The sequence below is a fragment of the Magnolia sinica genome, chromosome 6 (assembly GCF_029962835.1).
Source record: "Magnolia sinica isolate HGM2019 chromosome 6, MsV1, whole genome shotgun sequence".
NCBI classification, from domain to species: domain Eukaryota; kingdom Viridiplantae; phylum Streptophyta; class Magnoliopsida; order Magnoliales; family Magnoliaceae; genus Magnolia; species Magnolia sinica.
The window spans coordinates 81,915,307-81,931,289 of NC_080578.1; the positions used below are offsets into that span (position 1 = coordinate 81,915,307).

Consider the following 15,983-nt stretch of genomic DNA (forward strand, 5'->3'; position numbering starts at 1 on the left):
CACTTTCATTAACCTTATCCTTCTTTCCTTCCATGGCCTCAACTTTTCTTATGAGCGTAGTCACTTTATACTTGAGATCATCCTCTTCTTTCAAGAGATATAATCCACCTTTCTCCTTAGATTGAGTCGGCCTAGACGTGGTGTTCGATTTTGGGTAATAGTCCCATGATTGTGTTTTTTCAGCAAGACTATCGAGGTAATCCCATACCTCGTCAACATTTTTATTAATGAATTCTCCATTACACATTGTCTCGACCATTTGGTGCATGGAAGATGTCAGTCCATCATAGAAAAAATTTGTAATGCGCCACGTTTCAAAGCCGTGTTGTGGGCATGAACTGACCAAATCCTTGAACCTTTCCCAACATTGGTAAAATGTTTCATCCTCCTTTTGGGTGAAGTTCATGATTGCTTTTCTAAGGGTAATCGTTTTATGATGTGGAAAAAATTTCTTTATAAATTTCCTTTGCATATCATTCCATGTGCCAATGGATCTAGGACGCAGTGAATGTAACCACGTCTTAGCCTTCTCCTTCAAGGAAAAAGGAAAGAGTTTTAGCCTAACTGTGTCCTCAGACACATTTTGAAAATATAAAGTGGCTATGATCTCATCAAATTCTTTCAAATGTAGATATGGTTCTTCAGATTCAAGCCCATGGAACTTAGGAAGGAGTTGGATAACCCCTGGCTTGATGTCCATATGTCCTGTATTTTCAGGAAAAATCATGCATGAGGGCGTACTCACCCCCGCTGGTTGTAAATAATCTCGTAAAGTACGAGGCGGGGTGCTTGATGCACCTCATTCTCATCCTGAATGTCCTCCACCCAAGGTTGAGGTAGAAGAGGTTGGTTCTCAGCCATCACTTCAATTAACTCAGGGAATTTCGAGTGGTCTTTAGTCTTGCGATGGATAGTTAACCCCTCAACCAATCCTCCTTCAGTCAAGAGACGTCGAGTGTTGTCACGGGCCCACTTGGGCATGAAACACTCGCAGCCCTCAATCAAATTTGAAACCTATTCCTAAGAAAGGAAAAGAAAATCTAGAAATAAAGAGAAGGTTAGAAAGAAGTTACCACATTGGAATCCCTAAGTTAAAAACCTGCAAAAGAAAACAAAACAAGTCAGTTTCTAAAGAAAAGGTCTGGAATTAGAAAATCCTTAAAAAGAAAGATAGAAGTACATTAGTTTCTAAAAGAAGAAATTCCTAAAAGAAGTGGAAATTTCTAAAATAAATTACGAAAGTCCTAAACTTAGAAAGTAGGTTACCAAAAGAGATATGAAAAATAGAAAGGAGAGAAAGAGCTTACCGAATTAGAAATTTCTATCTTAAAAGCCTACAAAATAGGAAAGTTAGTTTCTAAAAAAGTCTACAACTAGAAAATTTCTAAAAATAAATTAGGAAACAAAGTTAGATTCTAAAAGAGTTAGAATTAGAAAGTTACTAAAAAATTATTAAAATAGAAAGTTAGTTTCTAAAATTAGAAAGAATTTCTAAAAAGGGAAATAACTAACCTAGTTTCTAAAAACAAAAGAGGAACGTTTCTAAAAATAAACTATTTCCTACAAATAGAAAAATACTAGAATTAGAAAATTTCTAAAATTCAAACCCTAATTCTAAAAATATAAAAAGTAAAGAAATTAGAAAGGGATTACCAATTTAGAAACTTATGTCAGGATCCTATAAAACAGGAAACAAGTTAGTTTTAGAAATCAAATAGAAATAAAAATCTAAAACTAAAGTTAGTAAAATCCTAATCTCAAACTAATTCTAAAACTAATTAATTTCAAAGAATTGTAATCGTCACCAACGGCGCTAAAACTTGTTCACTCCCTAAGGTTGTGATGTAGTAATAAACTCGGTGAGACGAGGTCAAATCCACAAGGATTGAAACTCTGTACGTAATTCGAAAATAACCGAACTAGAATTAGAATAAGATAAAATCTAAATCGGGTGAATTTGAGGAATAATGGTGAAATACTAAAAAATATGTAGAATTCAGAGGTAGGGAACTAGGGATTCAGAGGATCCACTTGTAGAGATCAGGGAGATCTACGCTTGATTTATAAACTCAACTAGACTTTGAGTCCCATCTTCATCCAGTTGGAAGGTATATCACTAAAGCACAATCTGAACTTCATTTGATCTAGTTTTCAAAGAGATGAAAGGTATAAGAATTAGATATATTCCATCACAAATCCATGCCCATGAGACAAGGTAAACAATAGAACTAAACCAATCCACAACCAATCAGAAGATATATGAATGTTAGGAAGGATTCTATCATCCAACCATGCTCAGGAGACGATGGTGAACAACAGGGCTTCCTGACGTCATAAACATAAAAAGGAAAGGAACATGCTCAAAGCTATCGCAGACCCATTGTAATTTCAGTCACAACAGACCATTAAAAACTAAAAACATTCCCTTAATAATCAAACCACAATCAAGTTCAATGCACAATTTAATAGTTAAATCAAGGCATAAAAATAGAGTCTCCCATCTCACTACAAGCTTCACCTCTTAGCCCTAGCTAAAAGGTTTAGCCGATCACAGTCATGATTAGGCTAAATTCGAAATAAAAAGAAAAAGAAAAGAACAAGAGAGGAACCAGATATCTCTCTCTCTCTGCTCACGTTCCCAGCCCAAGCCTCCCCTTTCTCCCTTCTTTCTTCTCTCTTTATAGCTTCTGACGATGGTGGATGGAAGACAATTCCCGCACAAACAGAGGCGGTGGAGAAAATCCGGGCACGCGCGTAAGGCTTTCATACTTTGTGCAGCGAAACCACAAACAGCTTGCTTTTTGGAGTGATTTTTGGAACAGTGAACCTCCTGACCTTGGAATCTGACTGCATGGTGAGGTTGAAGGCCCAGTTCTCTAGTGTTTGGACGGTTCGGATTGGCCATCCGACCCTCTCTATGGATACGTAATAGCCCGAAAAATCCGGGTTTCTCCGGACTGCGTAAACAGAGCCTGCGTAGACAGTTACGTTGGTTCACGGTGGGGTTCATAATCTGACTTATTAAAGAAATCCATTCCGTCCATTGAATTTATGATGAAAAATCAGTAAGAAATGACTAGTTTCTGTTTGTATTCGGTATGGCCCACGTGGTTGATCATACGACCGTCTGACCTCTGTTTGGACGATTGAAAATCGTTCCTCGCTTCCTTTTGGAAATCTGACACCTAGGCCGTGGTAACATGGGCCGTGGGAATCTGATGGATGGTCCAGATTTATCATCTAGACCACAATGATGGCCCACAATACTCACCTGCAATGGTTCGTGCGAACGCTGGCGGAATGAAAAACGGAGATTCCGTTTTAGGAAGAAAAGGTCGGTCAAACCGACTTTGACCAGCAAGCTGGTCCGGTGCACAGCTAGTGTACATGTGCACTTTGCACATGTCACTCAAGGTGGCACTCACTGTGATACTCTTGGGAGATCTGATCCGTCCATCCCTTCTATCATATCATTTAAACCATTGAGGACAATTTTGAAGAATATCCAGATTGTAGGTGGGCCTAAAATTGGAGATTAATGGGCTGATCTGTCCATTAGGCCACTTCCCGAGTGTCCAATGGTTGAAATTTAATATGTAGGGTTAATTTATGGTCCCCATCATATGTATGAAGTTTCGAGTCAATCGGATAGCGGGAATTCTGTGATCTTGCATTCTGGACCATTTTCGGGCCTCTTTAACATGAACGGTTTGATTTTCTCAGATCCCTAGCATGTAAATCTGTTGATCTTAGTCCTCTGGAGTCCCCTTTAATGCCTTTGGTGTCATTAGAGCGTTAAATCTATGCTTTATCATCCTTTTTCAGTCTAAGCTCGTAAGTACACTCTGCATCACAAACACGATTAAATCAACCGTTAAACGGTATTATGCTTGTAGATCCAGGTAATAACTGGGGTCTAATATGCAATATTTAACCCTCAACAACTAGATGGTGGGGCCCTCCTTACTATATGTTATTATATGTGTTGAATAAGCATACCGTCCATATGCAGTGTGGGCCAGCATGATGTATTTATTTATCCTCACCGCCCAATCTCTGGCCTTGGGATGTGAAACCAATGTGACATATGTATTTTGTTCCATGCAGTCCATCTGTGTGAGGCCCATTTTGATGCATCCGTTGTACACATGAATCCCACATGATATATGTGTTTTTATATCCATACTGCCCAACTATTTGGATGGGATGCACCATGATGTATTTTTATCCATGCCATCCAGGGTAGGCACCCCATTATAATATATATCAGGGCCCATGGGTTGAGGCCGATTGAGATGTATTCAAAGCCCATTTGGTAAGGCCCATTGTAATGTATTTGGAACTTGTGAGCAAAGCCTACCTCATATGTTCCACCCTAACCATCCAGGTCATATAGAGCCAGCCTCGATGTATGTTTTACTCACACCGTCCGTAGGATGTGTGACCCACTAGATGTATGCATTCTATATCACATTAACCATCTGGTGGGGCCCATCTGCTGCATGTGCAGGGCCTACCTATTGTGCATTTGTGTGGCCCATTGATGCACCCACTTGATGTGCATGAGCCCCATTAGTGCGGCTCATTGATGCAAGGCCTGTTATGATATGTTAGAGGCACATGGTTGAGGCCCATTAGGATGTATTTATGGCCCATTTGGTAAGGCCTACGGAGATGTATTTTCAGCCCATGGGTCAAGGCCCATTGCGATGTATTTCCAACCCGTATGTCGTGTCCCATTATGACATATTTTCAGCCTAGTTATTGAGGCCCGACTTGATGTGTATAAGGCCCATTAGTGCGGCTCATTGATGCAACCCACCGTGATGTGCATATTAGGTTAATGGTGCGGCCCAATGTATCGACCCACCGTGATGTGTAGGCCCACGTGCTGCATGTGTAAGGCCCACCTGTGATGACTATTTGAGGCCACCTGTAAGATATTTGGGCCCACCTTATGTTTGACTCTACATGGGCCACTACTTGGGAGCAATGTTGGTTGAATATCCACAATGATGGGCAATGACGGTTAGATGTCCTCATTATAACCTTTCCTTAGGCCTTGTTAGGCCCATTCTCTTCGTGGGTTAACCCAAATAAGTGGGCTCATTCGCCATAGACAGATGGCTCCGTACTATCGGATTGATATAATCACGGCCGAGAGCTGATCTTTACATTATTATTGATTAGTTATCCATCTATGGACCCCGCCTTGTTTATACATGTTGATTATCGGTACCGATTATCGAGGCCGATTCCGAGTGTCAATTCCGAGTATTGAGGCCGATTGTTGAGGCCCAATGCGATGTATATGCAACCCGTATCTGAGGACCGTCGTGATGTGCATTCAGGCCGTGTTTAAGGCCTAATATGATGTATATGAGGCCTATGCGATGAGGCCCATTGGGATGCATTTGAGGACCAGGCTATGGAGCCCATTATGATGTATGTTAGGCCCATGAGAAAGGCCCATTGTGATGTATTCATGGCCCATGATGCATGGCCCATTCGAGACCCATGTGTAGGGTCCACACGCCATATATTTGAGGCCCATGAGCAGGGCCCGCCTGTTGTGTATATGTGTCCCTTGAGTAAGGCTCATTGTGTTGTATATCAGGCCTTTGTGTGAGACCGTGGGCCCATTATATGTTTGGCTCTATGTGGGTCATTCCTTGGGGGCAATGTTGGTTAAATGTCCACTTGTCGAGGTCGACTGTCGATCGAGGTTTTGATTCCGATTATGAGTATATAATGACATAGCATCATGATACATGCCCATATGCATCATTTGTATGTTTATTATGAGATGTGGTTGATCATTGCATATGTCATTGAGCATGTTGTTATGAGACTCCCTGATAGGTGGAGGTTATCTCACATGAGCATGTGGTATGGGCAGGATTGATGCATGACTGGATTGTATGACTCATGCATCACGCATTATGATTACAAGCGACATCAGTCGTATCCTCTACAAGCATATCGTGGATGGCCAAATGGGACAGAAAATATTTAGTTCTAGCATATGGGTGCCATAGATGTCCACGGGTGAAAATCCCTAAACCTGCGTGGGGAGGATGACTCCAACGTCGAGGACCGAGTGGATATAGGAGCGCCCGAGTGCTGTTGAATACTAGGAGGTCGCGTCTCCCACTATGTCGTGGTCAATTGGGAGGGAGTGTGGCCTTACCCATCCGAGGATAGGGGCAATACTAGGCTGAGTTTGACCGGCTCATAAATGGGTCCGCTATCGACGTGTCGGATAGGTATTGGCAAACTAATGGCCGGCGGATAGTGAGGTTTCTTATGCTCACTTGGGTTGTGGCTGGGAGAGCGGTAGTATCATTTGGAGTGTACTAAACCCGGTGATGATCCCAGAGATGAAGTGTACTGATATGTGATTTAGTGAGCAGGAGTTCATACTCATTCATGTATTCATTTCATTCACTATCCACTCAGTGGTGGTGCGCAACTATTTATTATGTGTACCTTCACAATAGCCAAGATTTCGGTTGGGGGCGCGACTAACCGAGATCGAGTTTACCACATTGAGTCGACTATCTAAATTTAGGTATGGACTGGTTTGGATAGAAGTCCCTTGTGATGGACCCCATAACTGCGATACTACGTGCTATCATCCCGACTTCACACTCCAATATGGTCATTCCATTCGCACCACATATCTCATTACATTCGCCGCATATGGCATTTCAGTTACTATGTTTATACATTTATATGACCTAGATACAATCGATATTCGTGGACTCATCAGATTTGTATATTGCATTGCATCGGCGGTCTCTGATATTTGGCTTGTTGTCTCTACATTGCATAGTTGATCTACATTACTTCATCGTATATGATATTGTTGTTATTATATTTCTGCGTCGCATAGCTTGGATAACCCAAACTCCTAAACCGGGCTCACAAAATTTCCGATTGCGGAATCGCCGACGACCTCCGTAGAACCCCATTCTCGGATTAGGCACCCATTCACCAGGTTCCGATCACTGGGATACTACAAGGAGGGTTTCAAATCATCATCGATTCATAATGAGCATAACAAAAGCATAACCCACAAACAATAAGCACAAGAACACCACCACAAAATCTACTATGATCAAAAACTTTTTAGTACAATGCGACAGAAAGAGGAAATACAATGTAACAAAAGAAGCAAAACTCCAGAAGCTCAGCTGCACACTCCAACTATAGCGAGACTATGGCTGCGGCTGCGTCCTGGCGTCACCTGGACGCATCAATCATGCCTAAGCTTATAGAAAGCTTAGAGGGTGGTGTAAGTGTGTGCGCAATATAAGTGTGCTCAGAATGCAAGGTCAGAGTAATGCGGAATCATAGTGATGAGTACATAAATGCAATCAGCTGTACCAAGGCTATGCGATGCAAGGTATGAATGCTATCGGCCATAACACGGCCATGTGATGCAAGATGCAACTCAAGCATGCCACTCCTCATCATGTATCAGTACAATTCTCATTCTGGATAATCACAGGGGTTCAGTACACTCTAAATGGCACTGTCGCTCTCCTAGCCGCACAGTCCAAGTGAGCGTAAGAAACCTCACTATCCGCCTGGCCAATAGTCTGCCAATACCTATCCGGCACGTCAATAGCAGACCCATTCACAAGCTGGTCAAACTCGGCCTAGTATTGCTCCTACCCTCGGGCCAGTAAGGCCACACCCCCTCCCAACCGACCACAACACAGTGGGAGACGCGGCCTCCGGTATTCGGCCCTTATGCGCTCGTATATCCACTCGGTCTCGACGTTGGAGTCATCCTCTCGGTACCATCGGGTTTAGGGATTTTCACCTGGGACGTCTATGGCGCCCGTATGCTAGAACCAAATATTTCGGTATCCAATCCGCCATCCACGATGTGTCTGTGGAGGCTATGGCCCCGATGTCGCTAGGGCATACAAGAACTACAATCACACAAATGCAAGTGCATGAGTCACTATCAGTCATGCAACAGCCCTATATATACCATGCACTTATATGAGGCAACTCCGCCTATCAGGGAGCCCATAAACAGTCTATCCAAAGGTATATGCTATGATCGGTCATTCCTCACATCAGGCATACATATGGTGCGAATGATCATGAATCATACATCTATACTAAACATGTATAAAGAGATGAGCTCTGTGTATAATGGAGATGGCCCTAGACGGCCTACTTACCATAATTATGGGCCTATCAGTGGGCCTTAGGGAGAGTTATAATGCGGACATTTAACCAACATTATCCATTCAATGTGGACATCAAACCAACATTGCTCTCAAGGAATGGCCTTCCATGAATCACACATTGTAATGGGCCTTTTGTACATCTAATTGGGCCTTGACCCAAGGACCCAAATACATCAAATGGGCTACATAACATGAGCCCCATATCTATATCAAGGTGGACCTCAATGGGCCTCATAATATGGGCCTAATACAAATCAAGGTGGGCCTCAACCAGGACCACTAATGCATGAAGATGGGCCTCCATAATGGGCCTTAAGTATCTCCAAAACAGTTGGACAGTGGGATGAAACACATACATTATGATGGAGCCCACACTAATAGAGGGTGTGGTTTACAATACTTACATAAGTGGGGCCCACCAAAATGCTCATTTTCCACCCAGCTTAAGGCCCAATATAATGTTTATTCTCCACCTAACTTAGGGCCCATTATAATGTTTATTTTCCGCCCAACTGTTCATAGGGTTATGTGGACCAAGGTAGAGCCCACGGTAGTTTTTATTTGTCATCCAATCTATTCATAAGGTCACGTGGGCCTGGATAGGGCCCACTGTAATATTTATTTTTCATACAACCTGTTGATGGGGTCGTGTGGAACAAGGGCCCACTGAAATGTTTATTTTTCATACAACCTATCCACAGGGCCACGTGGTGGAGGGGCCCACCGTAATGTTTATTTTCATCTAACCTGTTGAGCAGGTTACGTGGGCAGGGAGCCCACTGTAATGTTTATATAACGTCCAACCCTTTTTTTTTTTAAAAAAAAAGTCATGTGGACGGTGGATGTGGGGCCCACCGAAGTGTGGTTCACGAATCCAGCCCATCCATTATATGGGTCCCATCTAAATGACGGTACAGACCAAGTTTCAGCAATATCCAAAGCTCAGGTAGGCCCCACCAACGATTTTATATGTTTTAGGCAGGTCTTCACATGGTTTTAGATGGTATGGCCCACATGAGTTCCGTATAAGGCCGATTTTTGGAATGGACGGTCAGTCCATGGGGACCCATCAAATGCACGGTTTGGATGGTCGACACCCATCAAAGTGGGGCCTACAGCTGGGGCCATGACCCCCAGCCTACCCGTCCGTCCGTCAGCGCGCTCTGCCAGTGGCAGCGGCTGCTGCTGCTGGTTCCCCTTTTTTTTTTTTTTTTTTTAAAACAGAGTTTTCCACGGTTTTTCCCAGGTGGGGCCCGCTTTAGTAAGATCCACTCCATCCATTGGTCTCTGTGGCTTGATACCAACCCATAGAGTCCAATATTGAGCTTTTTCAGATGTACAGGAGCACCAGGGAGTAAATCAAAGGTAGGAACACTGTTTCCTATACCACGGCCCGCCAGAAAACCAAATCAATCTCATTTTTTGGTTCAACGCCTAGAATGATCTGAGGAAGAGGATGGACGGCTTGGATCTAACTTATACATCAAGGTGGGGCTTGCATGAGAGGCCCACCACTTCTTTCTCTCTCTCTCCTTTTTTTTTTTAATAAAATAATCACACATGCCAGTTACTCCTCTGTTGCAACGTCCAGCGTTTACAATCTCTCATCATTGTGGTGGGTCCCACGTAGACATGGCCCACCACTATATATGCATATACTTATGATATATCTTATATTATATATATATATAAATACATATTATATTATATATATTATATATATATTATATAAAATATACTCATATAAATATATACATATACATATATAAAGATGCATTGGGCCCATCCAAACAGTGGATGGTGTGGATCATCACCTGTAATAGAGTGGGCCACACCGTCTGATGTAGATGGACGGGTAGATATAACACATATTGGTGGGATCCACACCATTACAAAGAAAGAGAGAGAGCTAGAGAGAGAGATATACGGTGAGATAGAGGAACCCCGCCACTATGGGCCCTCTTGATTAAATCACATACATCCAAATGGGTCCCACCAACAAGTGGGCCCTAAAGTTTAAAATAAAGGCAAATCACCCACCTTGTCTTCCTTCTTCTTGGTCCCTTGGACTCCTTAGCTCCTTAGCTTCAACTTTGATGGAGGTTGATGGACTCTTGATGGTGGGGATGAGAGATGGGAGGGTGTAGATGGATGATGGAAGGTGGACCACACTTGAGAGGGAGAGAAAGCTTGGACGTGTGGGGGTTGAGTTGATTGGGAGAGATATGAGAAATGAGAGAGTGAGGGGTGATAAGGTTGGGTGAGGTGTGATGGGGGATGGTTTAGGTTGAAAAATTGTAAAAGGGGTATGGTTAATGTTGAAAATGGGAAAAGAGGAGTGGTGAGGTGGAAAGATGGTAGATTCTTTGAAAAAAAAGAGGGGATGGGGTGATGTACTTGATGTATGGGATGCATTAAATGTTGATTGATGGGACTTATTGCATAGAGATTCCCTCGAAATCCGCAACGCGCGGTGTTTCTTCGGAATAAACGCTGATCGGCATCTTCTTGCCTGGGTATCGGTTCGGTGCGCAAGTCACGGCGTTGGAACCGCGGCGACGACGCGGTCGCTATGATACAACTTTTGGATCAAGCCGACGTCGGTGCGCGGAACCTGGCTTAGGATCATGCGCAAACACCGGATACGGTGCGAAGGTTGCCGGAATTTGACCGGAAGGACCGCGGAAGCCAACGGAATGGTACGGACTAGGACACGGGTCTTACAGCTCTCCCCACCAAATAAAAATTTCGTCCTTGAAATTTAAACAATCAACACAAGAATATATAAATCATAATAGAAGAGGAAGCAAGGCATCATCAAATAAATATCAGAGACAACATGCAACATACAACATACAATCAATCATCAAAAAGATGAGGATAGCGCTCTCGAATCTCAGCCTCGCGCTCCCAAGATGCCTCATCAACAGAATGGTGACCCCACTGAACCTTCACCAAGGGAATGACCTTGGTCCGAAGGACCTGCTCCTTCCGATCAAGGATACGAATTGGCTACTCAATGTAAGAAGCGTCCTCACGAACCTCCAACGACTGCCAATCACTAACTGGAACGATGTCTGACCCACACTTCCTCAGCATAGAGGCATGGAAAACGTTGTGGACGCCAGATAACTGAGATGGTAAGGCAAGCCGATAGGCAATGGCGCCAATACGCTCAGTGATCTCGAAATGTCCTATGAATCTCGGGGCAAGCTTGCCCTTTGCTCCAAATCGAATTATGCCCTTCATGGTTGAGACGTTGAGATACACTCTGTCCCCAACAGCGAATTACAAGGGACGACGCCGACGATCAGCAAAATTCTTCTGCCAGCTGTAAGCTGTGCGCATCCTCTGCCTGATGATATCAATAACCTTCGATGTCTCCTGCACAAGCTCGGGACCTAGGAGACGCCGCTCTCCAACCTCGGTCCAACAACTCGAGATCTGGACTGCCATATAATGCCTCAAAAGGAGCCATGCCAATGGTCGCGATAGCTGTTGTTGTATGCGAACTCGGCATAAGGGAGGATGCTCACCCAGCTACCACCGAAGTCAATCACGCAGGCCGAAGCATATCCTCAAGGATCTGGATTGACCCTTTCGGTCGGCCATCGGTCTGCGGATGATACGCGATGCCTGAGCTACAAATCGGTGCCCATAGCTCTTTGAAAAGCTCCTCCAAAATCGAGACGTAAACCTCGGGTCTCGGTCGAAATGATCGAGACAGTACGCCGTGCCGTCTCACAATCTCCTCAATGAACAACCTCGCAAGCCGGTCCAAGGGCCAAGTCGCACGAATCGCAAGAAAATGTGCCGACTTCGTCAGACGGTCCACGACAACCCAAATGGCGTCATGACCGCTGAGTCCTCGGCAAACCCATAATAAAATCAGTGACTCGTGCTCCCACTTCCACATCGGACACTCAATGGCTGCAAGACCAGGGGGTCTCCGATGATCGGCCTTGACACGCGGGCATGTGTCACCTCGGCCATAAAACCGGCAATCTGGCGCTTCATTCCCGCCCAAAATAGCGCCTCATATCACGGTACATCTTCGTCGAGCCAGGGTGGATAGAAAACCGCGATCGATGTGCCTCGGCCATAAGATCTCTGCGCAACTCAGGAATATCCGGACACACAATCGGCCTCTAAAGCGAAGTCCACCATCGGAACCAATCTGCTTGCTAATCTGTCTGACTCTCGGATGCCGCCTCTGCTCGGTAATCCTGTAACGACTCATCTATCTGTGCCGAGCCTCGATCACCCTTGCGACAAGAGAGGGTTGAATCGACAGCTCAATAAACTGAACGATAGAAGATCGCAGACCAAAATCAAAGTCGTACTCTGCTATATCCTCGAGCATCTTCCACTCTGAATCATCATATGTGCCACTAGGCCTCGTGGTGACGGCTAAGGGCATCCGCCACCACATTCGCCTTGCTTGGGTGGTACCGGAGGTCAAAATCATAATCCTTGAGGAGCTCCATCCAGCGTCTCGTCTCATGTTCACTCAGATCGAGAGAATAGATACTTCAAACTCTTATGGTCGAGAAGAGCTCGAACCTAACCCCATAGAGATAGTGTCTCCACACCTTCGGTGCGAAGAAGCTGCCAACTCTAAGTCATGCGTGGGGTAGTTCGGCTCATGGACCTGAGCTGACGAGACACAAATGCTACAGGCCTGCCATGCTGCATCAGGATAGCGCCTAAACCAATACGTGAGGCATTGGTAAATACAACAAATCCATCACTCCAAGAGGGAAGAGTGAGGACAGGAGCGGACGTCAAACGGTCCTTCAGCTCCACAATTGCTCGCTCACAGGCATCACTCTAAATAAACTCTGCGCCCTTCCGAGTCAACCTGGTCAACGGGGCTGCAATACACGAGAAGCCCTCAATGAAACGTCAATAGTATCCCGCTAAACCAAAGAAACCGCGGATCTCAGATGCAGTTGTAGGCTGACCCCACTGACGCACTACCTCAACCTTCGAGGGGTCCACTGCGACACCGTCCTTCGTCACCACATGACTGAGGAATCTCACCTCTTCCTGCTAGAACTCGCACTTCTCCAACTTCGCATATAGCTGGTGGGCACGGAGGGTCTGCAAAGAGATCTCCAGATGCTGCATATGCTCCTCAAGGGTCCTCAAATATATCAGAATGTCATCGATGAAGACTACAACAAACTGATCGAGATATGGACGAAAGACCTCGTTTGTCAACTGCATAAAGACTGCGGGTGCATTGGTTAGTCTGAAGGACATGACCTGGAACTCAAAATGACCATAGCGTGTCCTGAAAGCTGTCTTCCGGATGTCTTCCTCTCGGACACGAATCTGATGATAACCCGAACGCAGGTCAATCTTCGAAAAGAACTGTGCACCCTGCAGCTGATCAAATAAATCATCTATCCTCGGGAGCGGGTACTTGTTCTTGATTATGACTCGGTTGAGCTCGCGGTAATCTACGCAGAGCCTCAACGAGCCATCCTTCTTCTTGACAAAGAGTACTGGCGCTCGAGCTGCTCGGACGAATAAATCCCAACTCACGCAACTCGCCCAACGCCGCCGCAGCTCACGCAACTCCATCGGTGCCATACGTGCAGGGCCTTCGAGATAGGCGCAGACAGGGCACAAGGTCTATCTGGAACTCGATATGACGGCGAGGAGGCAATCAGGAATCTCCTGGAACACATCGGGGAAGTCACAAACACCACCGGCAACCGATCAATACAAATGGCAACAGGCTCCTTCACGCAAGTCATCAAGCAAGATAACGGCTCTCCTCGGCTCGCAACGAATCAAATCGCGGCAAGCTTTGGTATGCGAGAATGTGATCCTCGCAGTCCAAGATAGCGTGGTACTCGGCAAGCCAATCCATGCCCAAGATAACGCCAAAATCTGACATCAGCAGGACAAACAAGTCGGCGGGCAAAAAGATATCACCGACAAGAACCGGACAAGATGGACGAAACGGCCCAATACCGTGGTCCTCCCAAGGGCGTTGATACGGTCAATCCTCACTAGTAGACTCTGTCGGCAATCCAGCGATTGGCAGAAATCCCTGGACATGAATGAGTGAGAAGCACCGAATCGAATAATACTCGGGCGATGCATGAAGAGACAGAAGTATACCCTCGACGACTCTTCCGGATGACTGCGGGTCCGCCGAGCTGCATAGAATCTAACCGGGAGGTGCCTGTCCCCTCCGAGGTCCTCGGTGCTGCTGCCGCTCTGCGGCGGCCTATACTTGCCTCGCGCTGCTGGGTCTCGCGGCCGAGGTGGCTGGTCGCCGATGGGGCCGCCGCTTCGTGGAAGATGCCGCTTCTTTGAGGTCATTCTTTGTCTTTGGGAGGCCGCCTTGTGGTGCTCTCGGCGGATGTAAGTGAGGCTGCTGTGATCCTCTCTCGACTACTGCAGATGAGGGCGAGGGCACTCAAACAAGCGATGCCCTGTCCCACCACATAAAACAAGTCCTTGCAAACGGCTGCTGGGGTGGCGCGGGAGGTGTCTCCTGGGGCTGCCGGTGCTCTAGCAGGTGGGTGGCTCCTATACCTCGGTGGTCGCTGCTGCTGGGAACTACTAGAGGGGGTCTGCCTCTTGACCCTCCTCGATCTCTGTCGGCTGCGCGCCGCCCACTCACTCGCCTCATAAACCGAGCCCTCCGCACCACCGCTCTGGAAGGTCGGAAGCTCGTGCCCAATCACACGGCCTCGAAGACCGTAACGTAAGCCGCTCTCAAAACGGCGGGCCTTCCGCCTTATCATCAACCATATATGGCGCAAACCTCGATAGCGCCACGAAACGAGCCGCGTCTTGTGCCACGGTCATATCCCCCGCACTGCAGTCTCGAACTCCAAAGTGCCTCTCGGCGTCGAATGTGGTCGGGAAATCGCTCCTCGAATCGATCTATGAAATCATCCCATGTCCAGACATAGTCGGCTGCGACGTGGGTAACCGAGGTCCACCAGTGCTCGGCCTCGCCCTGGAAAAGAAACACTGCCAACCGAACTCGCTGCTCGGTCGTGCATGACATGGTATCGAAGATCTTCTCCACATCGGAGCGCCACCTCTCAGCTGCTGTCGGATCTGGCTCGCCCTGGAAACGCGGAGGGTCAAACTGTCGGAACTCTCGAAGTAGGGCACTCGCGCGCTCCTGCTCTGCCTGGGCCGGTGAAACAACCGGGTGTCTGCTCTCGCCTGCGAAGTGCGGCCACACGGCTGCAAAGATCTGCCGCAATCGAGATGCACTCACGGATACGGTCGGATCCGCACCGGTCTCTGGTGGAGGTGCAGCATCCTCAGGATGGGCGGTATGAATCTCTGGTAAAGGAGCGACATCCTCAGGCTGGGCAGTAGGAATCTCTGGTGGTGGAGCAGGGGTCGTAGGTGGTAGTGCGGGAGCCGCAGGTGGTGGAGCTGAAGTATCCGATGGTGGTGCGGGAGTCGATCGGGTCACCCTCCTGCGCGCCATGTCCTACAGGAAAGAGCGAAGGTGCCTATCAACTTAAAGGCTCGCGAAGGCACGCACGTTAATGGTCTGTAATAGAAGATCGCTAGGCTATCCGAACTTAGGACTTAATCATTCATAGCAGACATGTAATGTTGTTCTTGGTTATTCCCGAGTTATGCTCTGATACCAACTTCTGTCACGCCCCGAACTCGGAAACCGGGCTCACAAAATTCCCGATCGCCGAATCCGGCGCTGACAGCCTCCGTAGAACCCCATTCTCGGATCCCGGCACCCATTCACCAGGTTCCGATCCTGGGATA

At 46.4% G+C, this 15,983-nt stretch overlaps 1 non-coding gene across 1 annotated transcript; it reads left to right on the plus strand.

The window, feature by feature from the left end:
* The first annotated feature begins 317 nt into the window (after positions 1–317).
* Positions 318–424, plus strand: LOC131250294 (small nucleolar RNA R71). The gene has a single exon (XR_009173221.1). It is a non-coding gene; the product is annotated as a small nucleolar RNA R71 (small nucleolar RNA).
* Positions 425–15,983: the final 15,559 nt, after the last annotated feature.